Genomic DNA, 10,459 nt, shown 5'->3' with positions numbered 1-10,459 from the left:
GTTCATTTTGATTTGGCTGTACCCAGAGTATGCATCAAGAAAACTCATCAACTCATGCCCGATCGTTGCATCAATCATTTAATCAATGTTTGGAAATGGGAATGAGTCTTTCAGGCACGCCATATTCAGATCCTTATAATCTACGCACATGCGAAATTGATATTCTTTTTTGGAACTACTATTATGTTAGCTAGCTATTCGAGATACTTTACCTCCCGGATTGAACCGATATCAAGCAATCAAGTTACCTATTATTTGTCAAACCTGTTTCTGACCTCGACAATCAGGCGCTTCTTCTGCCACCACTTCACGTAGATGTCAGTAGTCCCCAATCCAGTGGCCGTTAGTCTAATGATACTCATACCACAGAAAAGGATCCCTCTGACTGGGATCCGATCTGATCAACCCCAGGAACCGTGCTTCTTTGATGTTCCTCATCACCGATACGAGCTCCACCATGCCTTGGGTATGTGGAATCCTGGGATCTCGATATCTCTTTATCCTGTAATGATCTATTGTTCTGGACATGGTTAGTTCTCCTATCGGTAGCGAACCTGTCCGCCGTCCAAAAATCTCTTTCGCGTCATTTAGCCCTTTCGTAGGGTAAAACTTGGCCCTTAGAAGATCGTAGATCTCCGTCAAAATCATCCTTTGACTTATCCTTGTTCTTTTCTTGATCCCGACCCTTGGTTGATACTGGGAAACCGAGCTGGTCATCTCTTCTATTCTTATCTTTGATTTGAAGGGATTGTGGACATCTGCCCATGTAGTTGATTGGAACTCAAGCAGGCTTTCTTTCATCTTTCAGGAAGCATCAGAGCTCCTCAGATTCAACCTTTTAGTAAATGCCTCAGCTGCCCGTTCATCTAGCACATCCGCTAACAGCATCCTTTCCTGCTGAAACCTTGTCACGAACTCTCGCGACAATTTGGACTCTCCTTGTGCAATTCTGAATATGTCGGCCTTTCGGGCCTGTAGCTTCTTAGCCCCGACACTGGCCTTGATGAAAGATCCGTGAGCAACTCAAGATAATCTATTGAGTGCTCGGATAAAAGTGAATACCACGTCAAGGCCGCCTTCGTGAGGGTTTCCCCAAACTTCTTCAGTAGTACTTACTCAATCTCGTGCGGAGCTAAGTCGCTTCCTTTCACCTCCGAGATATAGGTGGTGATGTGCTCCTAAGGATCCGAAGTCCTATCATATTTTAGTATGTCTGGCATTTTGAACCACTTGGGGATTAACTCTACTGCCGCGCTCATTTTGAATGGCAGCTAGGTGTATTTCTTTGAGTTTGGTCCCTTCAACACTGGCGGTGCGCCCGAAATTTAGGTCATTCGAGCATTTATTTCCCTCATAAATCGTATGGGCTCGGTTTTAAAGGTATCATTCCCGTTGTTGTTATCAGATCCATTGCCGCTTCCCCAGACCCCGTCGAAGCCGACCTCACCCCCTGGGGTGTTGTTATCAACCCTTTATGCTATTTGATTTGCCGAGCACCGGGAGGAACTGGAGCTCTTCCATTCGCGTTGTTGGAAGCACCCGACAACGCTTGCCTCAATTTTGTCATGTCTAGGTCTTGACATACGAGATGGACCGTGATGAGCTTTTGTTGTTCTCGCAAGATCATTACAGTTTTTGCAACGTGCTCATCTTCGGCATCATCAGGAGCCGCCTCATGTACATGTCGTGGATATTTCCCGCCATGGACCAGCGTGGCTACATCCTCCTCGTTGTGGGTGTCACTGCTATAGTCTTCGCGTTAAGGCAGATTTCCTTGTGCGTCAACGTCGTGTGCAATGTTGACATCGTCTTCTGCCATCTTTTACTATCTTTTGATAAGAAACAAAGAATCAAACAAATTAGAAATAGATGCAAGGATCAACTCAATTACGCAACTGTCTAAGACCCATGGTGGGCGCAAAATTGTTTACCCGTAAAATAGTACAATTAAATTTGTAACGTGGTTTATAGACAAACAAATCGATTTGATCCCAAAAATTATAAATAAATGAAATAAAATGCAAGACTTAGCATTGAAATTGAGATAAGACACCAAATAACTTGGTTCCGGAAGCAGGGCTTCCGAAGATAGCAATAAGAATATGGATAGATAGAAAATAAGATATTATATAGCTTAGAATAATGTGTAGCATAAGTTTGTCAGAATTTTTATATCTTACAATGGCTGTTGAAGTCACTATTTATAGCTACACCTAGGGAACAATGTCCTAGGATCAAGCCCCTCTTAAATGAAAACTATGGGGGCCATTGATGAATAAATAACGACAGGCTATGAATACCAAAATTCTGTGTAACAGATTATGTATTCAATACTGAGGAATATTCTTCATGAATGTCATCGGGTGGCAAATATTCGTTTGTCCTCATTAGCAATGTTCCCTTCAGGGTCTGCTCGGTGCCAACCAAAGCTATTGTCCTCGGTCTTAGCTTCCACTTGCTTCGTGTTCCGTCTGTCTACGGTTCTATGCGTTGCTCTATAATTCAAGTATTTAATATGAACCAATTTTATCTTATACAAAAACTTTGATGGTATCAGGAGGAGCCGAAGGCAATGAACCCAATTATTTTTAAAATTAAAATTTTATTTTCGCCTTAGACTATATATACATAAATACATGTATATGCGTATGTGTTAACGGCCAATTTTGGCCCTCCTTTTTTTCTAATTAATTTATTATTCTTCTTAATCAATAATAAGTTACCAAATGAAAAAAGTCATAAGTAACCCTAACCTATGACCGAAGTTCCAACTACATATTTTTATGTTTTGGGGGTCCTATTACCCCCTCCCCTCCCTGAACTATTTTAAAATAGAATAAATTTACCATTAAAATACTACAACCAAATTTATGTTGGTAGGTGAACTGCACACCCTAAACAAGTGTATATTTCATTAAAAATTATTTTTCTCTTCTTTCCCTTATTTTTTTCTTTCTCTTTTATCTTCTCCATTTACTCTGATCACCACTAAACTAGGAAATAAAGTTTCACCCCATTGTTCTAAATTTTGGCCCCTAATGTGTTGCATTGTTTTTGCTGCTAAGCTACGCTTGAGGCCTTTCAATCGCTATTTTGATGGAAGCCTTTTGGTTGGTTTCTGTCACCGGTGATTATGGGGGCATACAAATGGTGGCTCTTATAACTAAGAGGAAAGTCATAGTGAATGATGTGAGTATATCTATGTCTGCTGGATAAGAAAAATGCTTCTTTCGGTTTGAAATTAAAAAAACTCCATTTTTCCAGCGTAGAAAAGGTTTTTCAGTGATAAATATTTCTAGATCTGAGTGGTTTTGCTTTATATATATATATTCCATGAAAGTGTGATTTGTCTGTTCCAACGGGACAGAGAAAAAGAAGAAGATTAACAGAAAAAATTAAAGAAGAAGGCCAAATATCGCCGGCGAGTGTTGTATGTTATTGATGAGAAGAGTAACATAGAGAAAAAGAAAAAAAAAAAAGAAAAGGTAAGAAAGTATATTTTTATTTTTATTAAAATTAAGAAAGTAATCTTTTAAAATCTTTTTTTATTCTAAATCTCTCAAAGAAAGTGATATACACACACTCTGCCTCCTAAGCCTTTAGGGTGAAATTAATTATACTCTAAAATAGTATAAGGGGTTAATAGGACCCCTGTAACGACCCAGTCGGTATTTTTATATATTATAGCTTCGTTCCTCTATTTATCGCTTCTCTTATGTTCATTTATGGTTATGTGACTTGGCAGGGTGTTTGGGGTTGGTTTCAGAAATATTTTGGAGTGAATTGGGACACTTAGACCAAAGGTTAAAGGTTTAAGTTGGAAGAGTTAACCAGAGTTTGGCTTTTATGTAGACGAGTCCAGAATAGAGTTTTGATGATTCCGATAGCTTCGTATGATGATTTTGGACTAAGGCATATGTCTGGATGTTGATTTGATATTTTTTGGCGAAAGTTGAATGTTTGGAAGGTTGAGAGGTTTAACCGTACATTCGGAGCCGTATGTGCGGCCTATGGGTCGCAGGAGCGAAAGTGAGGCTGGAGGTGGTTGTCCGTAGATGCGGAAGGGTTTGCGCAAAAGCTCTATCATAGATGCGAGTTTTAGTACGCAAAAGCGGAAGGCCGGATTTTGGAGGGAGCCGCAGATGCGAACAATACTCCGCAGAAGCGAGACCGTAGGTGTGGTTAAGTGACCGCATGTACAGATTCACTATCAGGGTTATATTCGATGGGTTTAATTTATTTTCTCATTTTGGGAGTTGTGGAGATCGGCTAAGGACGATGTTTGGAGTGCTTTTCAACATAATTGAAGAGGTAAGTGAAGCTTATTTAATTTTGATGATAAATATTGTTTACCCATTGATTATTACGCCTAGCTTATGTGAATTTGAAGTGAAATTTATGAATTTTGGCGGGTTCCGAGGTGTGGGTTCGGGGTTGAATTTGCATATTTCATTCAAGATTTTAGCTTTATAATTTGAAATTATTTCCTATGGCTATTATTGATGGTATTAACTTATTTTGGCTAGATTCGAGCTATCAAGAGATTGATAAACACGGCAATAGATTGTTAGAGGAGTGATTTGGCTTGCTTGAGATAAGTATCTTACCTAAACTTGGTTGAGGCACTAGTTGCCTGAATTATTTGTGATAGCTACGTGCTTGAGTGGCGTATGTGTGGGGTTGAGCCCATATGCGTGCATCACGGTACTATTATCATGCTCGGGGTAGTGTTAGGCTATGAGATGCCTTGAATTGATTGTTAAGCTTCAAGCTGTGATGTTTTTCCTATTTGTACCCGAGGTATTTGTACCACATTTTAGATTTTGTCGAGGTTATTCTCCGATTGAACCTGGTAAATTGCTATTTCGTGATGAAATTGTATGTTCTAGCTTTAATAGCATACATTGCACATGCCTGCACTATAGCATGTTATTTACACCAGTCCAGGAGTATGAAACTGGATAATCATTGATCATGTACATGTACTCTCGTATATTTGCTTTCTGTGTGTTATGATATGTTCTGGTAGCCTTTGACCACGCAGGTAGATTGTGATTATCGGCACGTGAGTTATCCGTGCCGCACGTAAGTTATCCGTACGGATCCATATATTGATATTATTAGTACGTGAGTTGTCTATGCGATTGATATTACTAGCACGTGAGTTGTCCGTGTAACACGTGAGTTGTCCGTGCAATATGTGGATATAGATCCATCCCACTAGGGTCACCCTCTCATATTTCATACTTGATGGTGTACACGCAGAGTAGAGCAAGCTGATCAGTGGTTTGGTGCGGATATGATATTTTTGAGGAACATTTGGCCAGTGTCTACTTGGATTATGCATTTCAGTTTTACTTACAATTTCTGTGTTTAATTTCCTGATTTATTTGTATTTCATATTTATATGCTATAACATTGACCGAGTAGAGGACTTGAGTAATTGTGCACACACAGATGGTTCTTTTTGTGCTTTATGACTTGATCACGTCATTATTTCTGCACTTGTTGAATTGATGAAATTCTACAGGTTATAGCAAGTATCATTTATAATTTTTGCTTCTTTTACCTCGCGCGAGGTTAGATATGATACTTGTTGAGTATATTGGGTTGGTTGTACTCATACTACACTCTGCACTTAGTTGTTCAAATCTAGGTGTCGGACCCAGTCATCAATAGCTGAGGCTTGTAGCAGAGCGGATCATTGAGAGACGAGGTAGAGCTGCATTTTTTACCACAGTTTTGACATCTATTTCGTATGTACTGTTATTTTTATTTCAGACAATATTGTCTTTGATCATTTTAGACTTTTATTTTTGTATTAGAGCTCATGACTCTGTACTAACCAGTTCTGGGGGATTTATCATGTATTGACATTATTATATTATGTTGAGGTTTCTGACTTATGTTATTTCCGTAAATTCTGTTGTTTTGGTTCTTCATTGTTATGCCCGACTTGCCTAGCAAGTGTGTTAGACGCCATCACAACGGGTAAGGATTTTGGATCGTGACAAGTTAGTATCAGAATCCTAGGTTCATAGGTATTACGAGTCATGATCAAGTTTAGCAGAGTCTTACAGATCGGTATGGAGACGTTTGTACTTATCTTTGAAAGGCTACCGAACTGTTAGAAAACTTCACTTTATTTATTCCTGTCATGCGAGTTTGTTATTTTCTAAAGTTTGAAACCTGACTCTTTTATTCTCTCACAGATGGTGAGGACATGTGCTACCAGATCAAGTGGACGGCCATCAGTGAGAGGCTGGGCATTAGTAGAGGCTAAGGTGTGGCTCGTACTACATCCAGAGTAGCACATGTGGAGCCATTAATTGCTCCAGCTGAGGAGCAGGTACCAGATGTTGTTGAGCTGGTGGGACTAGCTCAGGAACCAGCAATGCCCATTGTTATTCCTGGCTTTGAGGAGGCCTTAGCTTAGATTTTGACTATATGCATGAGCCTGGCTCAGGCACTTTCGATTCCAGCTACACCAGCCACTTCACAGGCTGGGGGAGGTGCCCAGAATCCTGCCGCCACTGGGTCAGCAGACACTGGGTATATTGCTAGTTCAACCGGTTGCTGTTGCTCGGGACGAGGTTGGTCTACTTATGAGTGATGAGGAGCAGAAGAGGCTAGAGTGATTTGGGAGACTAGCATCCAGAGTTCAGTGGAGCAGAGTTAGAGGATGCTCAAGATTTTCTAGATAGGTGTCTATGGATTCTTCGCACAGTGGGTATATTGGACACTAGTTGAGTTGCTTTTACTACTTTTCAGCCGATATGGGCAGCTTACAGATGGTGGAAGACTTATTCGTCGAGCATGCCAGTCGATTCGGTGCTACTTACTTAGCATGAGTTCTCAGTTCTCTTCATGTTTTTCCCACAGACTCACAGAGAGGAGTTGCGTATGCAGTTTGAGTAGCTACACCAGGAGAACATGAAATTGACTCAGGATGAGTTGAGGTTTGCAGATTTGGCTCGTCATGTAGTATGCTTGGTTCCCACTGAGGGGGATAAGATTAGGAGGTTCATTGATGGCTCAACTATGGTTTACATTTCAGTATGGCTCGTGAGGTTGCAACGGATGCTAGGTTTGACCAGGTGGTTGAGATTGCTAGACGCTTAGAGCAGGTTTGCAGGCTAGAGCATGAGGAGTAGGAGGATAAGAGGCCTCATAGTTTAGGTGGTTTCAGTAGTGCCTCATCTGGAGGCTAGTCCCATTACAGCAAAGGTCGTCCTTCTAGAACCGTTCAGGCAGCTCACCATGTTCCTCGTGGTTCTTCAGTTAGCCACAATTCCTATAGTGCATGCCCAGTCCAGTCATCATTTAGTGCATTTCCGGCACAATGTTCTTACCATACTTCATCTTCATAGGGTTCCACAGACAGCTATTCAAATTATCAGGGTCAGTAGCTCCATCAAAGGAGAGGTTATTTTGAGTGCGGGGACTTGAGTCATCTTAAGAGTGATTACCCCAGACTATTGAGTAGGGCTCCATATCAAGGCTCTGAATCAATGACTTCAAAACCCGCAGCTACACCACCCGCAAGCCAGCTTAGGGCAGGGCTCAGTCCGCGCGAGGTCGCCTTAAAGGAAGAGGTCGTTCAGGCGGTGGTCAGGCCCATTTCAATGCATTTCCCGCTAGGCTAGAGGCAGTTACTTTCGACGCCATGATTACAAGTTTTGTTTCAGTATTCCACAAGGATGCATCAATATTACTTGATCCTGGTTCCCCTTATTCATATCTGTTATCATGTTTTGCTCGTTATTTAGATATGACGCATGATTCTTTAGTCATGCATGTTCATGTATCTATATCGGTGGGTGACTTTGTTATTTTAAACTGTGTGTATCAGTTGTGTATGGTGACTATTGGGGATTAGAGATGAGAGTAGATCTTTTACTGCTTAGCATGGTTGATTTTGACGTGATTTTAGGCATGGATTGGTTGTCTCCATGTCACTCTATTCTGGATTGTCATGCTAAGACCGTGACATTGGCGATGCCGGGATTGCCTAGGGTTGAATGGAGAGGTTCCCTCTATTATGTCCCCAGTAGAGTGATTTCATAGTTGAAGGCCCATATGGTTGAGAAGGGATGTCTGGCATATTTCGCTTTTGTGAGGGATGTTGGTGCTGATACTCCTACCATTGAGTTTGTTTCGGTAGTGAGAGACTTCCCATATGTGTTTCCTATAGATCTGTCAGGCATGCCACCCGATAAGGACATTGATTTTGGTATTGATTTGGTGCCGGGCACTCAGCCCGTCTCTATTCTAGCGTATCGCATGGCACCAACGGAATTGAAAGAGTTAAAGGAACAACTTTAGGGTTTCTTGATAAGGGCTTCATCAGGCCTAGTGTGTCACCTTGGGGTGTACTGGTTCTATTTGTGAAGAAGAAAGATGGTACTATGAGAATGTGTATTGACTATAGGCATTTGAGCAAAGTTACAATTATGAATAAGTGCCCAATATGGCGCATTGATGACTTATTTAATCAGCTTCAGGATGCTAGAGTGTTCTCAAAGATTGATTTGAGGTTAGGGTATCATCAGTTTAAGATTTGGGATTAAGATATTCTGAGATGCCTTTCAGGATCCACTATGGGCACTATGAGTTTCTGGTGATGTCTTTTGGGCTGACCAATGCCCCAATAGACTTTATGCACCTGATGAACAGTGTGTTCCAGCCGTATCTTGGAATTTTCATTATAGTATTCGTTGATGATATATTGGTGTACTCACGCAGCTAGGAAGATCATGAGCAGCATTTGAGGATTGTACTCTAGACTTTGAGAGAGAAAATTCTATATGCTAAATTCTCCAAGTATGAGTTTTAGCTTAATTCAGTGGCATTCTTGGGCCACATGGTGTCTAGTGAGGGGATCAAAGTAGATCCAAAGAAGATTGAGACAGTTCAGATTTGGCCTAGACCGTCTTCAGCTAGTGAGATTCGGAGCTTTCTTGGTTTGGCATGTTATTATCGCTGTTTTGTGGAGGGTTTCTCGTCCATTGCTGCACCTTTGACCATATTGACCCAGAAGGGTGCTTCTTTCATATGGTCCAACAAGTATGAGGTGATCTTTTGGAAGATCAAGACTGCATTGACTAAAGCCCAGTGTTGGTGTTGCCTATAAGTTCGACATCTTACACCGTGTATTTTAATGCGTCGTACATTGGGCTTGGCACGGTGCTGATGTAGGACGGTAGAGTAATTGCCTACGCGTCTCAGCAATTGAAGGTTCATGAGAAGAATTACCATGTGCATGGTTTAGAGTTGTCAGCTATTGTTCACGTATTGAAGATTTGGAGGTACTATCTGTACGATGTTCATTGTGAGGTCTCTACCGACCATCAGAGTCTCCAGCACCTATTCAAAAAGAAGGATCTTAATTTGCGGCAGCAGAGGTGGTTAGAGTTGCAGAAAAACTATGATATCACCATATTATATCATCGGGGGAAGGCCAATGTGGTGGCCGATGCATTGAGTAGGAAGGATGAGAGTATGGGTAGTTTGGCATATTTACCGGTAGTAGAGAGGCCACTAGCCATGGATGTTCAGGTTTTGTCCAATCAGTTTTTGAGATTGGATATTTCAGAGCCCATCTAGGTTTTTGAATGCGTTGTGGCTTAGTCATCGTTGTTGGAGCGTATCAAGACTTGCCAGTTTGATGATCCTTACTTGTTTGTGTTAAAGGACACAATGTAGCGGGGTTGTGCCAAGGAGGTTTTGATTGGTGATGATGGTGTTATGCAGCTTCAAAGAGGGATTTGTGTTCCAAATCTGAATGGGTTTATAGATTTGATATTTGACGAGGCTCACAGTTCGCGCTATTCCAATCACCAGGTGTCATGAAGATGTATCGTGACCTGAAACAACACTATTGGTGGCGGAGAATGAAGAAAGATATTTGTTTCTATGTCTCTCGGTGTTTGAATTGTCAATAGGTGAAGTACGAGCATCAAAAACCGGGATGATTGATTCAGAGATTGGAGATTCCGAAGTGGAAGTGGGAGCGAGTCACTATGGATTTGGTGGTAGTCTTACCATGAAACTTGATGAAATATGACGCAATCAAGTTTATTATGGACCAGTTGACTAATTACGCACACTTCATTCTGGTGGTGACTTCCTATTCTGCAAAGCGGTTGGCTCAAATTTACATTTGAGAGATTATCCGCTTGCATGGCATGCCTATTTCCATCATTTTTGACTGCAGCACACATTTCACATCATAGTTTTGACGAGCAGTGCAGCGAGAGTTAGGCACACGGGTTGAGTTGAGTACAACATTCCACCCTTAAACGGATGGGAAGTTCGAGCGCACTATTAAAATTTTGGATCCTATGTTACATGCCTGTGTTATGGATTTCGGAGGTTCATGGGATTAGTTTCTTCCATTAGCAGAGTTCGCTTACAACAACAGCTTTTCGTCTAGTATCCAGATTGCTCCTTATGAGGC

Source organism: Nicotiana tomentosiformis, chromosome 11 (assembly GCF_000390325.3).
Source record: "Nicotiana tomentosiformis chromosome 11, ASM39032v3, whole genome shotgun sequence".
Classification (NCBI taxonomy): Eukaryota; Viridiplantae; Streptophyta; class Magnoliopsida; order Solanales; family Solanaceae; genus Nicotiana; species Nicotiana tomentosiformis.
The sequence above is the reverse complement of the archived record's forward strand: the minus strand, read 5'-3'. Positions refer to the sequence as shown.